A 24,745-nucleotide genomic window follows, 5' to 3' on the forward strand; every position below is an offset into this window, starting at 1 on the left:
AATCACATGAAGGAAAAGGAGATGATAAACGTCAAAATATTGCTAATATCGATGATTTTTCGTACGAAACAAAATGCAAGAAAACTTGCTTAAAATGCAATATTATGCGAAATTCTGAGATTTGAAGGCCAAATCACATATCGTGATACTACATGAAATAGTATCGAAATATTGGTATAAATGAATATATTTACGTAATGTCAAACTACATGAAAAACGTGAAAAAAGTCACTATTTAACCATATTTGAGGATTTTAACTTCAAATCATAGAGCGAGGTTTCGTATTATTTAGATCCAAGAAAAGACATATGACAAGGTTGTATCCAATACAAATGATAAAGCCAATCTGTTTTCATTAGAATTAACATTAGAATTAATTAGAATGTTCCTGATTTTCCGTTTATATTACCGATGGAAGATGTACACGAAAACCGCTCTAATACGGCTGAAACGTCGATATATGCAATAAAAACCGAACTTCTCTGCTTTTCAATATCCTACTCAGTATTTTAACGAGAAACAAATAGTTAATTGAAAATGAAGTATTTAAGGCTAATTTCCAATCAATTATGTGTTTGCATCATTTTTATCGTATTTTTAATGAATTAATACCTATAAACTGAAAATTCACAGAAACGTGGAAAAACTGGCAAAATATTGCCTAATTCGATGATATTTTGTTTAAATCACAAAGAGGAAAAGGAGATGATAAACGTCAAAATATTGCTAAATTCGATGATATTTCGTACGAAACAAAATGCAAGAAAACTTGCTTAAAATGCAATATTATGCGACATTCTGAGATTTGAAGGCCAAATCACATATCGTGATACTACATGAAATAGTATCGAAATATTGGTAAAAATGAATATATTTACGTAATGTCAAACTACTTGAAAAACGTGAAAAAAGTCACTATTGAACCATATATAAGGATTTTAACTTCAAATCATAGAGCGAGGTTTCGTATTATTTAGATCCAAGAAAAGACATATGACAATGTTGTTTCCAATACAAATGATAAAAACCAATGTGTTTTCATTAGAATTAATTAAAATGATCCTGATTTTCCGTTTATATTACCGATGGAAGATGTACACGAAAACCGCTCTATTCCAACTGAAATTTCGATATGCAATAAAAACAGAACTTCTCCCCTTTTCAATATCTTACTCAGTATTTTAACGAGAAACAAATAGTTGATTGAAAATGAAGTATTTAAGGTTATTATCTAATCAATTATGTGTTTGCATCATTTTTATCGTATATATAATGAATTAATACCCATAAACTGAAAATTCACAAAAACGTGGAAAAACGGCAAAATATTGCCTAATTCGATGATATTTTGTTTAAATCACATGAAGGAAAAGGAGATGATAAACGTCAAAATATTGCTAATATCGATGATTTTTCGTACGAAACAAAATGCAAGAAAACTTGCTTAAAATGCAATATTATGCGAAATTCTGAGATTTGAAGGCCAAATCACATATCGTGATACTACATGAAATAGTATCGAAATATTGGTATAAATGAATATATTTACGTAATGTCAAACTACATGAAAAACGTGAAAAAAGTCACTATTTAACCATATTTGAGGATTTTAACTTCAAATCATAGAGCGAGGTTTCGTATTATTTAGATCCAAGAAAAGACATATGACAAGGTTGTATCCAATACAAATGATAAAGCCAATCTGTTTTCATTAGAATTAACATTAGAATTAATTAGAATGTTCCTGATTTTCCGTTTATATTACCGATGGAAGATGTACACGAAAACCGCTCTAATACGGCTGAAACGTCGATATATGCAATAAAAACCGAACTTCTCCCCTTTTCAATATCCTACTCAGTATTTTAACGAGAAATAAATAGTTGATTGAAAATGAAGTATTTAAGGTTAATTTCCAATCAATTATGTGTTTGCATCATTTTTATTGTATATTTAATGAATTAATACCCATAAACTGAAAATTCACAGAAACGTGGAAAAACGGCAAAATATTGCCTAATTCTATGATATTTTGTTTAAATCACATAGAGGAAAAGGAGATGATAAACGTCAAAATATTGCTAAATTCGATGATATTTCGTACGAAACAAAATGCAAGAAAACTTGCTTAAAATGCAATATTATGCGACATTCTGAGATTTGAAGGCCAAATCACATATCGTGATACTACATGAAATAGTATCGAAATATTGGTAAAAATGAATATATTTACGTAATGTCAAACTACTTGAAAAACGTGAAAAAAGTCACTATTGAACCATATATAAGGATTTTAACTTCAAATCATAGAGCGAGGTTTCGTATTATTTAGATCCAAGAAAGACATATGACAATGTTGTTTCCAATACAAATGATAAAAACCAATGTGTTTTCATTAGAATTAATTAAAATGATCCTGATTTTCCGTTTATATTACCGATGGAAGATGTACACGAAAACCGCTCTATTCCAACTGAAATTTCGATATGCAATAAAAACAGAACTTCTCCCCTTTTCAATATCTTACTCAGTATTTTAACGAGAAACAAATAGTTGATTGAAAATGAAGTATTTAAGGTTATTATCTAATCAATTATGTGTTTGCATCATTTTTATCGTATATATAATGAATTAATACCCATAAACTGAAAATTCACAAAAACGTGGAAAAACGGCAAAATATTGCCTAATTCGATGATATTTTGTTTAAATCACATGAAGGAAAAGGAGATGATAAACGTCAAAATATTGCTAATATCGATGATTTTTCGTACGAAACAAAATGCAAGAAAACTTGCTTAAAATGCAATATTATGCGAAATTCTGAGATTTGAAGGCCAAATCACATATCGTGATACTACATGAAATAGTATCGAAATATTGGTATAAATGAATATATTTACGTAATGTCAAACTACATGAAAAACGTGAAAAAAGTCACTATTTAACCATATTTGAGGATTTTAACTTCAAATCATAGAGCGAGGTTTCGTATTATTTAGATCCAAGAAAAGACATATGACAAGGTTGTATCCAATACAAATGATAAAGCCAATCTGTTTTCATTAGAATTAACATTAGAATTAATTAGAATGTTCCTGATTTTCCGTTTATATTACCGATGGAAGATGTACACGAAAACCGCTCTAATACGGCTGAAACGTCGATATATGCAATAAAAACCGAACTTCTCCCCTTTTCAATATCCTACTCAGTATTTTAACGAGAAATAAATAGTTGATTGAAAATGAAGTATTTAAGGTTAATTTCCAATCAATTATGTGTTTGCATCATTTTTATTGTATATTTAATGAATTAATACCCATAAACTGAAAATTCACAGAAACGTGGAAAAACGGCAAAATATTGCCTAATTCGATGATATTTTGTTTAAATCACATAGAGGAAAAGGAGATGATAAACGTCAAAATATTGCTAAATTCGATGATATTTCGTACGAAACAAAATGCAAGAAAACTTGCTTAAAATGCAATATTATGCGACATTCTGAGATTTGAAGGCCAAATCACATATCGTGATACTACATGAAATAGTATCGAAATATTGGTAAAAATGAATATATTTACGTAATGTCAAACTACTTGAAAAACGTGAAAAAAGTCACTATTGAACCATATATAAGGATTTTAACTTCAAATCATAGAGCGAGGTTTCGTATTATTTAGATCCAAGAAAAGACATATGACAATGTTGTTTCCAATACAAATGATAAAAACCAATGTGTTTTCATTAGAATTAATTAAAATGTTCCTGATTTTCCGTTTATATTACCGATGGAAGATGTACACGAAAACCGCTCTATTCCAACTGAAATTTCGATATGCAATAAAAACAGAACTTCTCCCCTTTTCAATATCTTACTCAGTATTTTAACGAGAAACAAATAGTTGATTGAAAATGAAGTATTTAAGGTTAATTTCCAATCAATTATGTGTTTGCATCATTTTTATCGTATATATAATGAATTAATACCCATAAACTGAAAATTCACAAAAACGTGGAAAAACGGCAAAATATTGCCTAATTCGATGATATTTTGTTTAAATCACATGAAGGAAAAGGAGATGATAAACGTCAAAATGTTGCTAAATTCGATGATTTTTCGTACGAAACAAAATGCAAGAAAACTTGCTTAAAATGCAATATTATGCGAAATTCTGAGATTTGAAGGCCAAATCACATATCGTGATACTACATGAAATAGTATCGAAATATTGGTATAAATGAATATATTTACGTAATATCAAACTACATGAAAAACGTGAAAAAAGTCACTATTTAACCATATTTGAGGATTTTAACTTCAAATCATAGAGCGAGGTTTCGTATTATTTAGATCCAAGAAAAGACATATGACAAGGTTGTTTCCAATACAAATGATAAAACCAATCTGTTTTCATTAGAATTAACATTAGAATTAATTAGAATGTTCCTGATTTTCCGTTTATATTACCGATGGAAGATGTACACGAAAACCGCTCTAATACGGCTGAAACGTCGATATATGCAATAAAAACAGAACTTCTCCCCTTTTCAATATCCTACTCAGTATTTTAACGAGAAACAAATAGTTGATTGAAAATGAAGTATTTAAGGTTAATTTCCAATCAATTATGTGTTTGCATCATTTTTATTGTATATTTATTGAATTAATACCCATAAACTGAAAATTCACAGAAACGTGGAAAAACGGCAAAATATTGCCTAATTCGATGATATTTTGTTTAAATCACATAGAGGAAAAGGAGATGATAAACGTCAAAATATTGCTAAATTCGATGATATTTCGTACGAAACAAAATGCAAGAAAACTTGCTTAAAATGCAATATTATGCGACATTCTGAGATTTGAAGGCCAAATCACATATCGTGATACTACATGAAATAGTATCGAAATATTGGTAAAAATGAATATATTTACGTAATATCAAACTACTTGAAAAACGTGAAAAAAGTCACTATTGAACCATATATAAGGATTTTAACTTCAAATCATAGAGCGAGGTTTCGTATTATTTAGATCCAAGAAAAGACATATGACAATGTTGTTTCCAATACAAATGATAAAAACCAATGTGTTTTCATTAGAATTAATTAAAATGTTCCTGATTTTCCGTTTATATTACCGATGGAAGATGTACACGAAAACCGCTCTATTCCAACTGAAATTTCGATATGCAATAAAAACAGAACTTCTCCCCTTTTCAATATCTTACTCGGTATTTTAACGAGAAACAAATAGTTGATTGAAAATGAAGTATTTAAGGTTATTATCTAATCAATTATGTGTTTGCATCATTTTTATCGTACATATAATGAATTAATACCCATAAACTGAAAATTCACAAAAACGTGGAAAAACGGCAAAATATTGCCTAATTCGATGATATTTTGTTTAAATCACATGAAGGAAAAGGAGATGATAAACGTCAAAATATTGCTAAATTCGATGATTTTTCGTACGAAACAAAATGCAAGAAAACTTGCTTAAAATGCAATATTATGCGAAATTCTGAGATTTGAATGCCAAATCACATATCGTGATACTACATGAAATAGTATCGAAATATTGGTATAAATGAATATATTTACGTAATATCAAACTACATGAAAAACGTGAAAAAAGTCACTATTTAACCATATTTGAGGATTTTAACTTCAAATCATAGAGCGAGGTTTCGTATTATTTAGATCCAAGAAAAGACATATGACAAGGTTGTTTCCAATACAAATGATAAAACCAATCTGTTTTCATTAGAATTAACATTAGAATTAATTAGAATGTTCCTGATTTTCCGTTTATATTACCGATGGAAGATGTACACGAAAACCGCTCTAATACGGCTGAAACGTCGATATATGCAATAAAAACCGAACTTCTCCCCTTTTCAATATCCTACTCAGTATTTTAACGAGAAACAAATAGTTGATTGAAAATGAAGTATTTAAGGTTAATTTCCAATCAATTATGTGTTTGCATCATTTTTATTGTATATTTAATGAATTAATACCCATAAACTGAAAATTCACAGAAACGTGGAAAAACGGCAAAATATTGCCTAATTCGATGATATTTTGTTTAAATCACATAGAGGAAAAGGAGATGATAAACGTCAAAATATTGCTAAATTCGATGATATTTCGTACGAAACAAAATGCAAGAAAACTTGCTTAAAATGCAATATTATGCGACATTCTGAGATTTGAAGGCCAAATCACATATCGTGATACTTTATGAAATAGTATCGAAATATTGGTAAAAATGAATATATTTACGTAATGTCAAACTACTTGAAAAACGTGAAAAAAGTCACTATTTAACCATATTTGAGGATTTTAACTACAAATCATAGAGCGAGGTTTCGTATTATTTAGATCCAAGAAAAGACATATGACAAGGTTGTTTCCAATTCAAATGATAAAACCAATCTGTTTTCATTAGAATTAACATTAGAATTAATTAGAATGTTCCTGATTTTCCGTTTATATTACCGATGGAAGATGTACACGTAAAACCGCTCTAATCCGGCTGAAACGTCGATATATGCAATAAAAACCGAACTTCTCTGCTTTTCAATATCCTACTCAGTATTTTAACGAGAAACAAATAGTTAATTGAAAATGAAGTATTTAAGGCTAATTTCCAATCAATTATGTGTTTGCATCATTTTTATCGTATTTTTAATGAATTAATACCTATAAACTGAAAATTCACAGAAACGTGGAAAAACTGGCAAAATATTGCCTAATTCGATGATATTTTGTTTAAATCACATGAAGGAAAAGATGATAAATGTCAAAATATTGCTAAATTCGATGATTTTTCGTACGAAACAAAATGCAAGAAAACTTGCTTAAAATGCAATATTATGCGAAATTCTGAGATTTGAAGGCCAAATCACATATCGTGATACTACATGAAATAGTATCGAAATATTGGTAAAAACGAATATATTTACGTAAAATCACACTACTTGAAAAACGTGAAAAAAGTCACTATTTTACCATATATGAGGATTTTAACTTCAAATCATAGAGCGAGGTTTCGTATTATTTAGATCCAAGAAAAGACATATGACAATGTTGTTTCCAATACAAATGATAAAAACCAATGTGTTTTCATTAGAATTAACTAAAATGTTCCTGATTTTCCGTTTATATTACCGATGGAAGATGTACACGTAAAACCGCTCTAATCCGGCTGAAACGTCGATATATGCAATAAAAACCGAACTTCTCCCCTTTTCAATATCCTACTCAGTATTTTAACGAGAAACAAATAGTTGAGTGAAAATGAAGTATTTAAGATTAATTTCTAACTAATTATGCGTTTGCATCATTTTTATCGTATATTTAATGAATAGACTGAAAATGAAAAACCCATAGACTGAAAATTCACAAAAACGTGGAAAAACCGCAAAATATTGCCTAATTCGATGATATTTTGTTTTAATCACATAGAGGAAAAGGGGATAATAAACGTCAAAATATTGCTAAATTCGATGATTTGTCGTAAGAAACAAAATGCAAGAAAACCTGCTTAAAATGCAATATTATGCGACATTCTGAGATTTGAAGGCCAAATCACATATCGTGATACTACATTAAATAGTATCGAAATATTGGTGAAAATGAATATATTTACGTAATGTCAAACTACATGAAAAACTTGAAAAAAGTCACTATTTAACCATATTTGATGATTTTAACTTCAAATCATAGAGCGAGGTTTCGTATTATTTGGATCCAAGAAAAGACATATGACAAGGTTGTTACCAATACAAATGATAAAACCAATCTGTTTTCATTAGAATTAACATTAGAATTAATTAGAATGTTCCTGATTTTCCGTTTATATTACCGATGGAAGATGTAAACGTAAAACCGCTCTAATCCGGCTGAAACGTCGATATATGCAATAAAAACCGAACTTTTCCCCTTTTCATTATCCTGCTCAGTATTTTAACGAGAAACAAATAGTTGATTGAAAATGAAGTATTTAAGGTTAATTTCCAATCAATTATGTGTTTGCATCATTTTGATCGTATATTTAATGAATTAATACCCAAAGACTGAAAATTCACAAAAACGTGGAAAAACGGCAAAATATTGCCTAATTCGATGATATTTTGTTTAAATTAGATGAAGGAAAAGGAGATGATAAACGTCAAAATATTGCTAAATTCGATGATTTTTCGTACGAAACAAAATGCAAGAAAACTTGCTTAAAATGCAATATTATGCGAAATTCTGAGATTTGAAGGCCAAATCACATATCATGATACTACATGAAATAGTATCGAAATATTGGTAAAAACGAATATATTTACGTAAAATCACACTACTTGAAAAACGTGAAAAAGGTCACTATTTTACCATATATGAGGATTTTAACTTCATATCATAGAGCGAGGTTTCGTATTATTTAGATCCAAGAAATGACATATGACAATGTTGTTTCCAATACAAATGATAAAAACCAATGTGTTTTCATTAGAATTAACTAAAATGTTCGTGATTTTCCGTTTATATTACCGATGGAAGATGTACACGAAAACCGCTCTATTCCGGCTGAAACGTCGATGTATGCAATAAAAACAGAACTTCTCCCCTTTTCAATATCTTACTCAGTATTTTAACGAGAAACAAATAGTTGATTGAAAATGAAGTATTTAAGGTTATTATCTAATCAATTATGTGTTTGCATCATTTTTATCGTATATATAATGAATTAATACCCATAAACTGAAAATTCACAAAAACGTGGAAAACGGCAAAATATTGCCTAAATAGATAATATTTTGTTTTAATCACATGAAGGAAAAGGAGATAATAAACGTCAAAATATTGCTAAATTCGATGATTTTTCGTACGAAACAAAATACAAGAAAACTTGCTTAAAACGCAATATTATGCGACATTCTGAGATTTCAAGGCCAAATCACATATCGTGATACTGCATGAAATAGTATCGAAATATTGGTGAAAATGAATATATTTACGTAATGTCAAACTACATGAAAAACGTGAAAAAAGTCACTATTTAACCATATTTGAGGATTTTAACTTCAAATCATAGAGCGAGGTTTCGTATTATTTAGATCCAAGAAAAGACATATGACAAGGTTGTTTCCAATACAAATGATAAAACCAATCTGTTTTCATTAGAATAACATTAGAATTAATTAGAATGTTCCTGATTTTCCGTTTATATTACCGATGGAAGATGTACACGTAAAACCGCTCTAATCCGGCTGAAACGTCGATATATGCAATAAAAGCAGAACTTCTCCCCTTTTCAATATCTTACTCAGTATTTTAACGAGAAACAAATAGTTGATTGAAAATGAAGTATTTAAGGTTATTATCTAATGAATTATGTGTTAGCATCATTTTTATCGTATATACCCATAAACTGAAAATTCACAAAAAAGTGGAAAAACGGCAAAATATTGCCTAATTCGATGATATTTTGTTTTAATCACATAGAGGAAAAGGGGACGATAAACTTCAAAATATTGCTAAATTCGATGATTTTTCGTAAGAAACAAAATGCAAGAAAACTTGCTTAAAATGCAATATTATGCGACATTCTGAGATTTGAAGGCCAAATCACATATCGTAATACTATATGAAATAGTATCGAAATATTGGTATAAATGTTTATATATTTACGTAAAATCACACTACATAAAAAAAGTGAAAAAAGTCACTAATATACCATACATGAGGATTTAAACTTCAAATCATAGAGCGAGGTTTCGTATTATTTAGATCCAAGAAAAGACATATGACAATGTTGTTTCCAATACAAATGATAAAAACCAATGTGTTTTCATTAGAATTAACTAAAATGTTCCTGATTTTCCGATTATATTACCGATGGAAGATGTACACGTAAAACCGCTCTAATCCGGCTGAAACGTCGATATATGCAATAAAAACCGAACTTCTCCCCTATTCAATATCCTACTCAGTATTTTAACGAGAAACAAATAGTTGAGTGAAAATGAAGTATTTAAGGTTAATTTCTAACTAATTATGTGTTTGCATCATTTTTATCGTATATTTAATGAATTAATACCCATAGACTGAAAATTCACAAAAACGTGGAAAAACCGCAAAATATTGCCTAATTCGATGATATTTTGTTTTAACCACATAGAGGAAAAGGGGATAATAAACGTCAAAATATTGCTAAATTCGATGATTTTTCGTAAGAAACAAAATGCAAGAAAACCTGCTTAAAATGCAATATTATGCGACATTCTGAGATTTGAAGGCCAAATCACATATCGTGATACTACATTAAATAGTATCGAAATATTGGTAAAAACGAATATATTTACGTAAAATCACACTACATGATAAACGTGAAAAAAGTCACTATTTTACCATATATGAGGATTTTAACTTCAAATCATAGAGCGAGGTTTCGTATTATTTAGATCCAAGAAAAGACATATGACAATGTTGTTTCCAATACAAATGATAAAAATTAATGTGTTTTCATTAGAATTAACTAAAATATTCCTGATTTTCCGTTTATATTACCGATGGAAGATGTACACGATAACCGCTCTATTCCGGCTGAAATTTCGATATATGCAATAAAAACAGAACTTCTCCCCTTCTCAATATCTTACTCAGTATTTTAACGAGAAACAAATAGTTGATTGAAAATGAAGTATTTAAGGTTATTTTCAAATCAATTATGTGTTTGCATAATTTTTATCGTATATATAATGAATTGATACCCATAAACTGAAAATTCACAAAAACGTGGAAAAACGGCAAAATATTGCCTAAATCGATGATATTTTGTTTTAATCACATGAAGGAAAAGGAGATAATAAACGTCAAAATATTGCTAAATTCGATGATTTTTCGTACGAAACAAAATGCAAGAAAACTTGCTTAAAATGCAATATTATGCAACATTTTGAGATTTGAAGGCAAATCACATATCGTGATACTACATAAAATAGTATCGAACTATTGGTAAAAATGAATATAGTTACGTAATGTCAAACTATATGAGAAACGTGAAAAGTCACTATTTAACCATATTTGAGGATTTTAACTTCAAATCATAGAGCGAGGTTTCGTATTATTTAGATCCAATAAAAGACATATGACAAGGTTGTATCCAATACAAATGATAAAACCAATCTGTTTTCATTAGAATTAACATTAGAATTAATTAGAATGTTCCTGATTTTCCGTTTATATTACCGATGGAAGATGTAAACGTAAAACCGCTCTATTCCGGCTGAAACGTCCATATATGCAATAAAAACCGAACTTCTCCCCTTTTCAATATCCTACTCAGTATTTTAACGAGAAACAAATAGTTGATTGAAAATGAAGTATTTAAGGTTAATTTCCAATCAATTATGTGTTTGCATCATTTTTGTTGTATATTTAATGAATTTATACACAAAGACTAAAAAATTCACAAAAACGTGGAAAAACGGCAAAATATTGCCTAATTCGATGATATTTTGTTTAAATTACATGAAGGAAAAGGAGATGATAAACGTCAAAATATTGCTAAATTCGATGATTTTTCGTACGAAACAAAATGCAAGAAAACTTGCTTAAAATGCAATATTATGCGAAATTCTGAGATTTGAAGGCCAAATCACATATCATGATACTACATGAAATAGTATCGAAATATTGGTAAAAACGAATATATATACGTAAAATCACACTACTTAAAAAACGTGAAAAAGGTCACTATTTTACCATATATGAGGATTTTAACTTCAAATCATAGAGCGAGGTTTCGTATTATTTAGATCCAAGAAAAGACATATGACAATGTTGTTTCCAATACAAATGATAAAAACCAATGTGTTTTCATTAGAATTAACTAAAATGTTCATGATTTTCCGTTTATATTACCGATGGAAGATGTACACAAAAACCGCTCTATTCCGGCTGAAACGTCGATGTATGCAATAAAAACAGAACTTCTCCCCTTTTCAATATCTTACTCAGTATTTTAACGAGAAACAAATAGTTGATTGAAAATGAAGTATTTAAGGTTATTATCTAATCAATTATGTGTTTGCATCATTTTTATCGTATATATAATGAATTAATACCCGTAAACTGAAAATTCACAAAAACGTGGAAACGGCAAAATATTGCCTAAATAGATAATATTTTGTTTTAATCACATGAAGGAAAAGGAGATAATAAACGTCAAAATATTGCTAAATTCGATGATTTTTCGTACGAAACAAAATACAAGAAAACTTGCTTAAAACGCAATATTATGCGACATTCTGAGATTTCAAGGCCAAATCCCATATCGTGATACTGCATGAAATAGTATCGAAATATTGGTGAAAATAAATATATTTACGTAATGTCAAACTACATGAAAAACGTTAAAAAAGTCACTATTTAACCATATTTGAGGATTTTAACTTCAAATCATAGAGCGAGGTTTCGTATTATTTAGATCCAAGAAAAGACATATGACAAGGTCATAATACAAATCCAATACAAATGATAAAACCAATCTGTTTTCATTAGAATTAACATTAGAATTAATTAGAATGTTCCTGATTTTCCGTTTATATTACCGATGGAAGATGTACACGTAAAACCGCTCTAATCCGGCTGAAACGTCGATATATGCAATAAAAGCAGAACTTCTCCCCTTTTCAATATCTTACTCAGTATTTTAACGAGAAACAAATAGTTGATTGAAAATGAAGTATTTAAGGTTATTATCTAATGAATTATGTGTTAGCATCATTTTTATCGTATATACCCATAAACTGAAAATTCACAAAAAAGTGGAAAAACGGCAAAATATTGCCTAATTCGATGATATTTTGTTTTAATCACATAGAGGAAAAGGGGACGATAAACTTCAAAATATTGCTAAATTCGATGATTTTTCGTAAGAAACAAAATGCAAGAAAACTTGCTTAAAATGCAATATTATGCGACATTCTGAGATTTGAAGGCCAAATCACATATCGTAATACTATATGAAATAGTATCGAAATATTGGTATAAATGTTTATATATTTACGTAAAATCACACTACATAAAAAAAGTGAAAAAAGTCACTAATATACCATACATGAGGATTTAAACTTCAAATCATAGAGCGAGGTTTCGTATTATTTAGATCCAAGAAAAGACATATGACAATGTTGTTTCCAATACAAATGATAAAAACCAATGTGTTTTCATTAGAATTAACTAAAATGTTCCTGATTTTCCGATTATATTACCGATGGAAGATGTACACGTAAAACCGCTCTAATCCGGCTGAAACGTCGATATATGCAATAAAAACCGAACTTCTCCCCTATTCAATATCCTACTCAGTATTTTAACGAGAAACAAATAGTTGAGTGAAAATGAAGTATTTAAGGTTAATTTCTAACTAATTATGTGTTTGCATCATTTTTATCGTATATTTAATGAATTAATACCCATAGACTGAAAATTCACAAAAACGTGGAAAAACCGCAAAATATTGCCTAATTCGATGATATTTTGTTTTAACCACATAGAGGAAAAGGGGATAATAAACGTCAAAATATTGCTAAATTCGATGATTTTTCGTAAGAAACAAAATGCAAGAAAACCTGCTTAAAATGCAATATTTTGCTACATTCTGAGATTTGAAGGCCAAATCACATATCGTGATACTACATTAAATAGTATCGAAATATTGGTAAAAACGAATATATTTACGTAAAATCACACTACATGATAAACGTGAAAAAAGTCACTATTTTACCATATATGAGGATTTTAACTTCAAATCATAGAGCGAGGTTTCGTATTATTTAGATCCAAGAAAAGACATATGACAATGTTGTTTCCAATACAAATGATAAAAACCAATGTGTTTTCATTAGAATTAACTAAAATATTCCTGATTTTCCGTTTATATTACCGATGGAAGATGTACACGAAAACCGCTCTATTCCGGCTGAAACTTCGATATATGCAATAAAAACAGAACTTCTCCCCTTCTCAATATCTTACTCAGTATTTTAACGAGAAACAAATAGTTGATTGAAAATGAAGTATTTAAGGTTATTATCTAATCAATTATGTGTTTGCATCATTTTTATCGTATATATAATGAATTAATACCCGTAAACTGAAAATTCACAAAAACGTGGAAAACGGCAAAATATTGCCTAAATAGATAATATTTTGTTTTAATCACATGAAGGAAAAGGAGATAATAAACGTCAAAATATTGCTAAATTCGATGATTTTTCGTACGAAACAAAATACAAGAAAACTTGCTTAAAACGCAATATTATGCGACATTCTGAGATATCAAGGCCAAATCACATATCGTGATACTGCATGAAATAGTATCGAAATATTGGTGAAAATGAATATATTTACGTAATGTCAAACTACATGAAAAACGTTAAAAAAGTCACTATTTAACCATATTTGAGGATTTTAACTTCAAATCATAGAGCGAGGTTTCGTATTATTTAGATCCAAGAAAAGACATATGACAAGGTCATAATACAAATCCAATACAAATGATAAAACCAATCTGTTTTCATTAGAATTAACATTAGAATTAATTAGAATGTTCCTGATTTTCCGTTTATATTACCGATGGAAGATGTACACGTAAAACCGCTCTAATCCGGCTGAAACGTCGATATATGCAATAAAAGCAGAACTTCTCCCCTTTTCAATATCTTACTCAGTATTTTAACGAGAAACAAATAGTTGATTGAAAATGAAGTATTTAAGGTTATTATCTAATGAATTATGTGTTAGCATCATTTTTATCGTATATACCCATAAACTGAAAATTCACAAAAAAGTGGAAAAACGGCAAAATATTGCCTAATTCGATGATATTTTGTTTTAATCACATAGAGGAAAAGGGGACGATAAACTTCAAAATATTGCTAAATTCGATGATTTTTCGTAAGAAACAAAATGCAAGAAAACTTGCTTAAAATGCAATATTATGCGACATTCTGAGATTTGAAGGCCAAATCACATATCGTAATACTATATGAAATAGTATCGAAATATTGGTATAAATGTTTATATATTTACGTAAAATCACACTACATAAAAAAAGTGAAAAAAGTCACTAATATACCATACATGAGGATTTAAACTTCAAATCATAGAGCGAGGTTTCGTATTATTTAGATCCAAGAAAAGACATATGACAATGTTGTTTCCAATACAAATGATAAAAACCAATGTGTTTTCATTAGAATTAACTAAAATGTTCCTGATTTTCCGATTATATTACCGATGGAAGATGTACACGTAAAACCGCTCTAATCCGGCTGAAACGTCGATATATGCAATAAAAACCGAACTTCTCCCCTATTCAATATCCTACTCAGTATTTTAACGAGAAACAAATAGTTGAGTGAAAATGAAGTATTTAAGGTTAATTTCTAACTAATTATGTGTTTGCATCATTTTTATCGTATATTTAATGAATTAATACCCATAGACTGAAAATTCACAAAAACGTGGAAAAACCGCAAAATATTGCCTAATTCGATGATATTTTGTTTTAACCACATAGAGGAAAAGGGGATAATAAACGTCAAAATATTGCTAAATTCGATGATTTTTCGTAAGAAACAAAATGCAAGAAAACCTGCTTAAAATGCAATATTATGCGACATTCTGAGATTTGAAGGCCAAATCACATATCGTGATACTACATTAAATAGTATCGAAATATTGGTAAAAACGAATATATTTACGTAAAATCACACTACATGATAAACGTGAAAAAAGTCACTATTTTACCATATATGAGGATTTTAACTTCAAATCATAGAGCAAGGTTTCGTATTATTTAGATCCAAGAAAAGACATATGACAATGTTGTTTCCAATACAAATGATAAAAACCAATGTGTTTTCATTAGAATTAACTAAAATATTTTCCTATTTTCCGTTTATATTACCGATGGAAGATGTACACGAAAACCGCTCTATTCCGGCTGAAATTTCGATATATGCAATAAAAACAGAACTTCTCCCCTTCTCAATATCTTACTCAGTATTTTAACGAGAAACAAATAGTTGATTAAAAATGAAGTATTTAAGGTTATTTTCAAATCAATTATGTGTTTGCATAATTTTTATCGTATATATAATGAATTGATACCCATAAACTGAAAATTCACAAAAACGTGGAAAAACGGCAAAATATTGCCTAAATCGATGATATTTTGTTTTAATCACATGAAGGAAAAGGAGATAATAAACGTCAAAATATTGCTAAATTCGATGATTTTTCGTACGAAACAAAATGCAAGAAAACTTGCTTAAAATGCAATATTATGCAACATTTTGAGATTTGAAGGCAAATCACATATCGTGATACTACATAAAATAGTATCGAACTATTGGTAAAAATGAATATAGTTACGTAATGTCAAACTATATGAGAAACGTGAAAAGTCACTATTTAACCATATTTGAGGATTTTAACTTCAAATCATAGAGCGAGGTTTCGTATTATTTAGATCCAATAAAAGACATATGACAAGGTTGTATCCAATACAAATGATAAAACCAATCTGTTTTCATTAGAATTAACATTAGAATTAATTAGAATGTTCCTGATTTTCCGTTTATATTACCGATGGAAGATGTAAACGTAAAACCGCTCTATTCCGGCTGAAACGTCGATATATGCAATAAAAACCGAACTTCTCCCCTTTTCAATATCCTACTCAGTATTTTAACGAGAAACAAATAGTTGATTGAAAATGAAGTATTTAAGGTTAATTTCCAATCAATTATGTGTTTGCATCATTTTTATTGTATATTTAATGAATTTATACACAAAGACTAAAAAATTCACAAAAACGTGGAAAAACGGCAAAATATTGCCTAATTCGATGATATTGTGTTTAAATTACATGAAGGAAAAGGAGATGATATACGTCAAAATATTGCTAAATTCGATGTTTTTTCGTACGAAACAAAATGCAAGAAAACTTGCTTAAAATGCAATATTATGCGAAATTCTGAGATTTGAAGGCCAAATCACATATCATGATACTACATGAAATAGTATCGAAATATTGGTAAAAACGAATATATTTACGTAAAATCACACTACTTGAAAAACGTGAAAAGGGTCACTATTTTACCATATATGAGGATTTTAACTTCAAATCATAGAGCGAGGTTTCGTATTATTTAGATCCAAGAAAAGACATATGACAATGTTGTTTCCAATACAAATGATAAAAACCAATGTGTTTTCATTAGAATTAACTAAAATGTTCCTGATTTTCCGTTTATATTACCGATGGAAGATGTATACGAAAACCGCTCTATTCCGGCTGAAACGTCGATGTATGCAATAAAAACAGAACTTCTCCCCTTTTCAATATCTTACTCAGTATTTTAACGAGAAACAAATAGTTGATTGAAAATGAAGTATTTAAGGTTATTATCTAATCAATTATGTGTTTGCATCATTTTTATCGTATATATAATGAATTAATACCCATAAACTGAAAATTCACAAAAACGTGGAAAACGGCAAAATATTGCCTAAATAGATAATATTTTGTTTTAATCACATGAAGGAAAAGGAGATAATAAACGTCAAAATATTGCTAAATTCGATGATTTTTCGTACGAAACAAAATACAAGAAAACTTGCTTAAAACGCAATATTATGCGACATTCTGAGATTTCAAGGCCAAATCACATATCGTGATACTGCATGAAATAGTATCGAAATATTGGTGAAAATGAATATATTTACGTAATGTCAAACTACATGAAAAACGTTAAAAAAGTCACTATTTAACCATATTTGAGGATTTTAACTTCAAATCATAGAGCGAGGTTTCGTATTATTTAGATCCAAGAAAAGACATATGACAAGGTTGTTTCCAATACAAATGATAAAACCAATCTGTTTTCATTAGAATTAACATTAGAATTAATTAGAATGTTCCTGATTTTCCGTTTATATTACCAATGGAAGATGTACACGTAAAACCGCTCTAATCCGGCTGAAACGTCGATATATGCAATAAAAGCAGAACTTCTCCCCTTTTCAATATCTTACTCAGTATTTTAACGAGAAACAAATAGTTGATTGAAAATGAAGTATTTAAGGTTATTATCTAATGAATTATGTGTTAGCATCATTTTTATCGTATATACCCATAAACTGAAAATTCACAAAAAAGTGGAAAAACGGCAAAATATTGCCTAATTCGATGATATTTTGTTTTAATCACATAGAGGAAAAGGGGGCGATAAACTTCAAAATATTGCTAAATTCGATGATTTTTCGTAAGAAACAAAATGCAAGAAAACTTGCTTAAAATGCAATATTATGCGACATTCTGAGATTTGAAGGCCAAATCACATATCGTAATACTATATGAAATAGTATCGAAATATTGGTATAAACATTTATATATTTACGTAAAATCACACTACATAAAAACAGTGAAAAAAGTCACTAATATACCATATATGAGGATTTAAACTTCAAATCATAGAGCGAGGTTTCGTATTATTTAGATCCAAGAAAAGACATATGACAATGTTGTTTCCAATACAAATGGTAAAAACCAATGTGTTTTCATTAGAATTAACTAAAATGTTCCTGATTTTCCGTTTATATTACCGATGGAAGATGTACACGTAAAACCGCTCTAATCCGGCTGAAACGTCGATGTATGCAATAAAAACCGAACTTCTCCCCTATTCAATATCCTACTCAGTATTTTAACGAGAAACAAATAGTTGAGTGAAAATGAAGTATTTAAGGTTAATTTCTAACTAATTATGTGTTTGCATCATTTTTATCGTATATTTAATGAATTAATACCCATAGACTGAAAATTCACAAAAACGTGGAAAAGCCGCAAAATATTGCCTAATTCGATGATATTTTGTTTTAACCACATAGAGGAAAAGGGGATAATAAACGTCAAAATATTGCTAAATTCGATGATTTTTCGTAAGAAACAAAATGCAAGAAAACCTGCTTAAAATGCAATATTATGCGACATTCTGAGATTTGAAGGCCAAATCACATATCGTGATACTACATTAAATAGTATCGAAATATTGGTAAAAACGAATATATTTACGTAAAATCACACTACATGAAAAACGTGAAAAAAATCACTATTTTACCATATATGAGGATTTTAACTTCAAATCATAGAGCGAGGTTTCGTATTATTTAGATCCAAGAAAAGACATATGACAATGTTGTTTCCAATACAAATGATAAAAACCAATGTGTTTTCATTAGAATTAACTAAAATGTTCCTGATTTTCCGTTTATATTACCGATGGAAGATGTACACGAAAACCGCTCTATTCCGGCTGAAATTTCGATATATGCAATAAAAACAGAACTTCTCCCCTTCTCAATATCTTACTCAGTATTTTAACGAGAAACAAATAGTTGATTGAAAATGAAGTATTTAAGGTTATTTTCAAATCAATTTTGTGTTTGCATCATTTTTATCGTATATATAATGAATTGATACCCATAAACTGAAAATTCACAAAAACGTGGAAAAACGGCAAAATATTGCCTAAATCGATGATATTTTGTTTTAATCACATGAAGGAAAAGGCGATAATAAACGTCAAAATATTGCTAAATTCGATGATTTTTCGTACGAAACAAAATGCAAGAAAACTTGCTTAAAATGCAATATTATGCAACATTTTGAGATTTGAAGGCAAATCACATATCGTGATACTACATAAAATAGTATCGAACTATTGGTAAAAATGAATATAGTTACGTAATGTCAAACTATATGAGAAACGTGAAAAGTCACTATTTAACCATATTTGAGGATTTTAACTTCAAATCATAGAGCGAGGTTTCGTATTATTTAGATCCAATAAAAGACATATGACAAGGTTGTATCCAATACAAATGATAAAACCAATCTGTTTTCATTAGAATTAACATTAGAATTAATTAGAATGTTCCTGATTTTCCGTTTATATTACCGATGGAAGATGTAAACGTAAAACCGCTCTAATCCGGCTGAAACGTCGATATATGCAATAAAAACCGAACTTCTCCCCTTTTCAATATCCTACTCAGTATTTTAACGAGAAACAAATAGTTGATTGAAAATGAAGTATTTAAGGTTAATTTCCAATCAATTATGTGTTTGCATCATTTTTATTGTATATTTAATGAATTTATACACAAAGACTAAAAAATTCACAAAAACGTGGAAAAACGGCAAAATATTGCCTAATTCGATGATATTTTGTTTAAATCACATGAAGGAAAAGGAGATGATAAACGTCAAAATATTGCTAAATTCGATGATTTTTCGTACGAAACAAAATGCAAGAAAACTTGCTTAAAATGCAATATTATGCGAAATTCTGAGATTTGAAGGCCAAATCACATATCGTGATACTACATGAAATAGTATCGAAATATTGGTAAAAACGAATATATTTACGTAAAATCACACTACTTGAAAAACGTGAAAAAAGTCACTATTTTACCATATATGAGGATTTTAACTTCAAATCATAGAGCGAGGTTTCGTATTATTTAGATCCAAGAAAAGACATATGACAATGTTGTTTCCAATACAAATGATAAAAACCAATGTGTTTTCATTAGAATTAACTAAAATGTTCCTGATTTTCCGTTTATATTACCAATGGAAGATGTACACGAAAACCGCTCTATTCCGGCTGAAACGTCGATATATGCAATAAAAACAGAACTTCTCCCCTTTTCAATATCCTACTCAGTATTTTAACGAGAAACAAATAGTTGATTGAAAATGAAGTATTTAGGGTTATTATCTAATCAATTATGTGTTTGCATCATTTTTATCGTATATATAATGAATTAATACCCATAAACTGAAAATTCACAGAAACGTGGAAAAACGGCAAAATATTGCCTAATGCGATGATATATTGTTTAAATCACATAAAGGAAAAGGGGGATGATAAACGTCAAAATATTGCTAAATTCGAAGATTTTTCGTACGAAACAAAATGCAAGAAAACTTGCTTAAAATGCAATATTATGCGACATTCTGAGATTTCAAGGCCAAATCACATATCGTGATACTACATAAAATAGTATCGAAATATTGGTAAAAATGAATATATTTACGTAATGTCAAACTATATGAGAAACGTGAAAACAGTCACTATTTAACCATATTTGAGGATTTTAACTTCAAATCATAGAGCGAGGTTTCGTATTATTTAGATCCAAGAAAAGACATATGACAAGGTTGTATCCAATACAAATGATAAAACCAATCTGTTTTCATTAGAATTAACATTAGAATTAATTAGAATGTTCCTGATTTCCCGTTTATATTACCGATGGAAGATGTACACGTAAAACCGCTCTAATCCGGCTGAAACGTCGATATATGCAATAAAAACCTAACTTCTCCCCTTTTCAATATCCTACTCAGTATTTTAACGAGAAACAAATAGTTGATTGAAAATGAAGTATTTAAGGTTAATTTCCAATCAATTATGTGTTTGCATCATTTTTATTGTATATTTAATGAATTAATACACAAAGACTGAAAATTCACAAAAACGTGGAAAAACGGCAAAATATTGCCTAATTCGATGATATTTTGTTTAAATCACATGAAGGAAAAGGAGATGATAAACGTCAAAATATTGCTAAATTCGATGATTTTTCGTACGAAACAAAATGCCAGAAAACTTGCTTAAAATGCAATATTATGCGACATTCTGAGATTTGAAGGCCAAATCACATATCGTGATACTACATGAAATAGTATCGAAATATTGGTAAAAATGAATATATTTACGTAATGTCAAACTACTTGAAAAACGTGAAAAAAGTCACTATTTAACCATATATAATGATTTTAACTTCAAATCATAGAGCGAGGTTTCGTATTATTTAGATCCAAGAAAAGATATATGACAATGTTGTTTCCAATACAAAAGATAAAAACCAATGTGTTTTCAATAGAATTAATTAAAATGTTCCTGATTTTCCGTTTATATTACCGATGGAAGATGTAAACGAAAACCGCTCTATTCCGGCTGAAATTTCGATATATGCAATAAAAACAGAACTTCTCCCCTTTTCAATATCTTACTCAGTATTTTAACGAGAAACAAATAGTTGATTGAAAATGAAGTATTTAAGGTTATTTTCTAATCAATTATGTGTTTGCATCATTTTTATCGTATATATAATGAATAAAAACCCATAAACTGAAAATTCACAAAAACGTGGAAAAACGGCAAAATATTGTCTAATTCGATGATATTTTGTTTTAATAACATGAAGGAAAAGGAGATAATAAACGTCAAAATATTGCTAAATTCGATGATTTTTCGTACGAAACAAAATTCAAGAAAACTTGCTTAAAATGCAATATTTTGCGACATTCTGAGATTTCAAGGCCAAATCACATATCGTGATACTACATGAAATAGTATCGAAATATTGGTAAAAATGAATATATATACGTAATGTCAAACTACATGAAAAACGTGAAAAAAGTCACTATTTAACCATATTTGAGGATTTTAACTTCAAATCATAGAGCGAGGTTTCGTATTATTTAGATCCAAGAAAAGACATATAACAAGGCTGTTTCCAATACAAATGATAAAACCAATCTGTTTTCATTAGAATTAACATTAGAATTAATTAGAATGTTCCTGATTTTCCGTTTATATTACCGATGGAAGATGTACACGTAAAACCGCTCTAATCCGACTGAAACGTCGATATATGCAATAAAAACCTAACTTCTCCCCTTTTCAATATCCTACTCAGTATTTTAACGAGAAACAAATAGTTGATTGAAAATGAAGTATTTAAGGTTAATTTCCAATCAATTATGTGTTTGCATCATTTTTATCGTATATATAATGAATTAATACCCATAAACTGAAAATTCACAGAAACGTGGAAAAACGGCAAAATATTGCCTAATTCGATGATATATTGTTTAAATCACATAAAGGAAAAGGGGGATGATAAACGTCAAAATATTGCTAAATTCGAAGATTTTTCGTACGAAACAAAATGCAAGAAAACTTGCTTAAAATGCAATATTATGCGACATTCTGAGATTTCAAGGCCAAATCACATATCGTGATACTACATAAAATAGTATCGAAATATTGGTAAAAATGAATATATTTACGTAATGTCAAACTACATGAAAAACGTGAAAAAAGTCGCTATTTAACCATATATGAGGATTTTAACTTCAAATCATAGAGCGAGGTTTCGTATTATTTAGATCCAAGAAAAGACATATGACAATGTTGTTTCCAATACAAATGATAAAAACCAATGTGTTTTCATTAGAATTAAATAAATGTTCTTGATTTTCCGTTTATATTACCGATGGAAGATGTACACGAAAACCGCTCTATTCCGGCTGAAACGTCGATATATGCAATAAAAACAGAACTTCTCCCCTTTTCAATATTCTACTCAGTATTTTAACGAGAAACAAATAGTTGATTGAAAATGAAGTATTTAAGGTTATTATCTAATCAATTATGTGTTTGCATCATTTTTATCGTATATATACTGAATTAATACCCATAAACTGTAAATTTTCAAAAACGTGGAAAAACGGCAAAATATTGCCTAAATCGATGATATTTTGTTTTAATCACATGAAGGAAAAGGAGATAATAAACGTAAAAATAGTGCTAAATTCGATGATTTTTCGTACGAAACAAAATACAAGAAAACCTGCTTCAAATGCAATATTATGCGACATTCTGAGATTTCAAGGCCAAATCACATATCGTGATACTACATGAAATAGTATCGAAATATTGGTGAAAATGAACATATTTACGTAATGTCAAACTACATGAAAATCGTGAAAAAAGTCACTATTTACCCTTATATGAGGATTTTAACTTCAAATCATAGAGCGAGGTTTCGTATTATTTAGATCCAAGAAAAGACATATGACAAGGTTGTATCCAATACAAATGATAAAGCCAATCTGTTTTCATTAGAATTAACATTAGAATTAATTAGAATGTTCCTGATTTTCCGTTTATATTACCGATGGAAGATGTACACGAAAACCGCTCTAATACGGCTGAAACGTCGATATATGCAATAAAAACAGAACTTCTCCCCTTTTCAATATCCTACTCAGTATTTTAACGAGAAACAAATAGTTGAGTGAAAATGAAGTATTTAAGGTTAATTTCTAACTAATTATGTGTTTGCATCATTTTTATCGTATATTTAATGAATTAATACCCATAAACTGAAAATTCACAGAAACGTGGAAAAACGGCGAAATATTGCCTAATTCGATGATATTTTGTTTAAATCACATAGAGGAAAAGGAGATGATAAACGTCAAAATATTGCTAAATTCGATGATATTTCGTACGAAACAAAATGCAAGAAAACTTGCTTAAAATGCAATATTATGCGACATTCTGAGATTTGAAGGCCAAATCACATATCGTGATACTATTTGAAATAGTATCGAAATATTGGTAAAAATGAATATATTTACGTAATGTCAAACTACTTGAAAAACGTGAAAAAAGTCACTATTGAACCATATATAAGGATTTTAACTTCAAATCATAGAGCGAGGTTTCATATTATTTAGATCCAAGAAAAGACAAATGACAATGTTGTTTCCAATACAAATGATAAAAACCAATGTGT

Source organism: Procambarus clarkii, chromosome 77, assembly GCF_040958095.1.
Source record: "Procambarus clarkii isolate CNS0578487 chromosome 77, FALCON_Pclarkii_2.0, whole genome shotgun sequence".
NCBI classification, from domain to species: domain Eukaryota; kingdom Metazoa; phylum Arthropoda; class Malacostraca; order Decapoda; family Cambaridae; genus Procambarus; species Procambarus clarkii.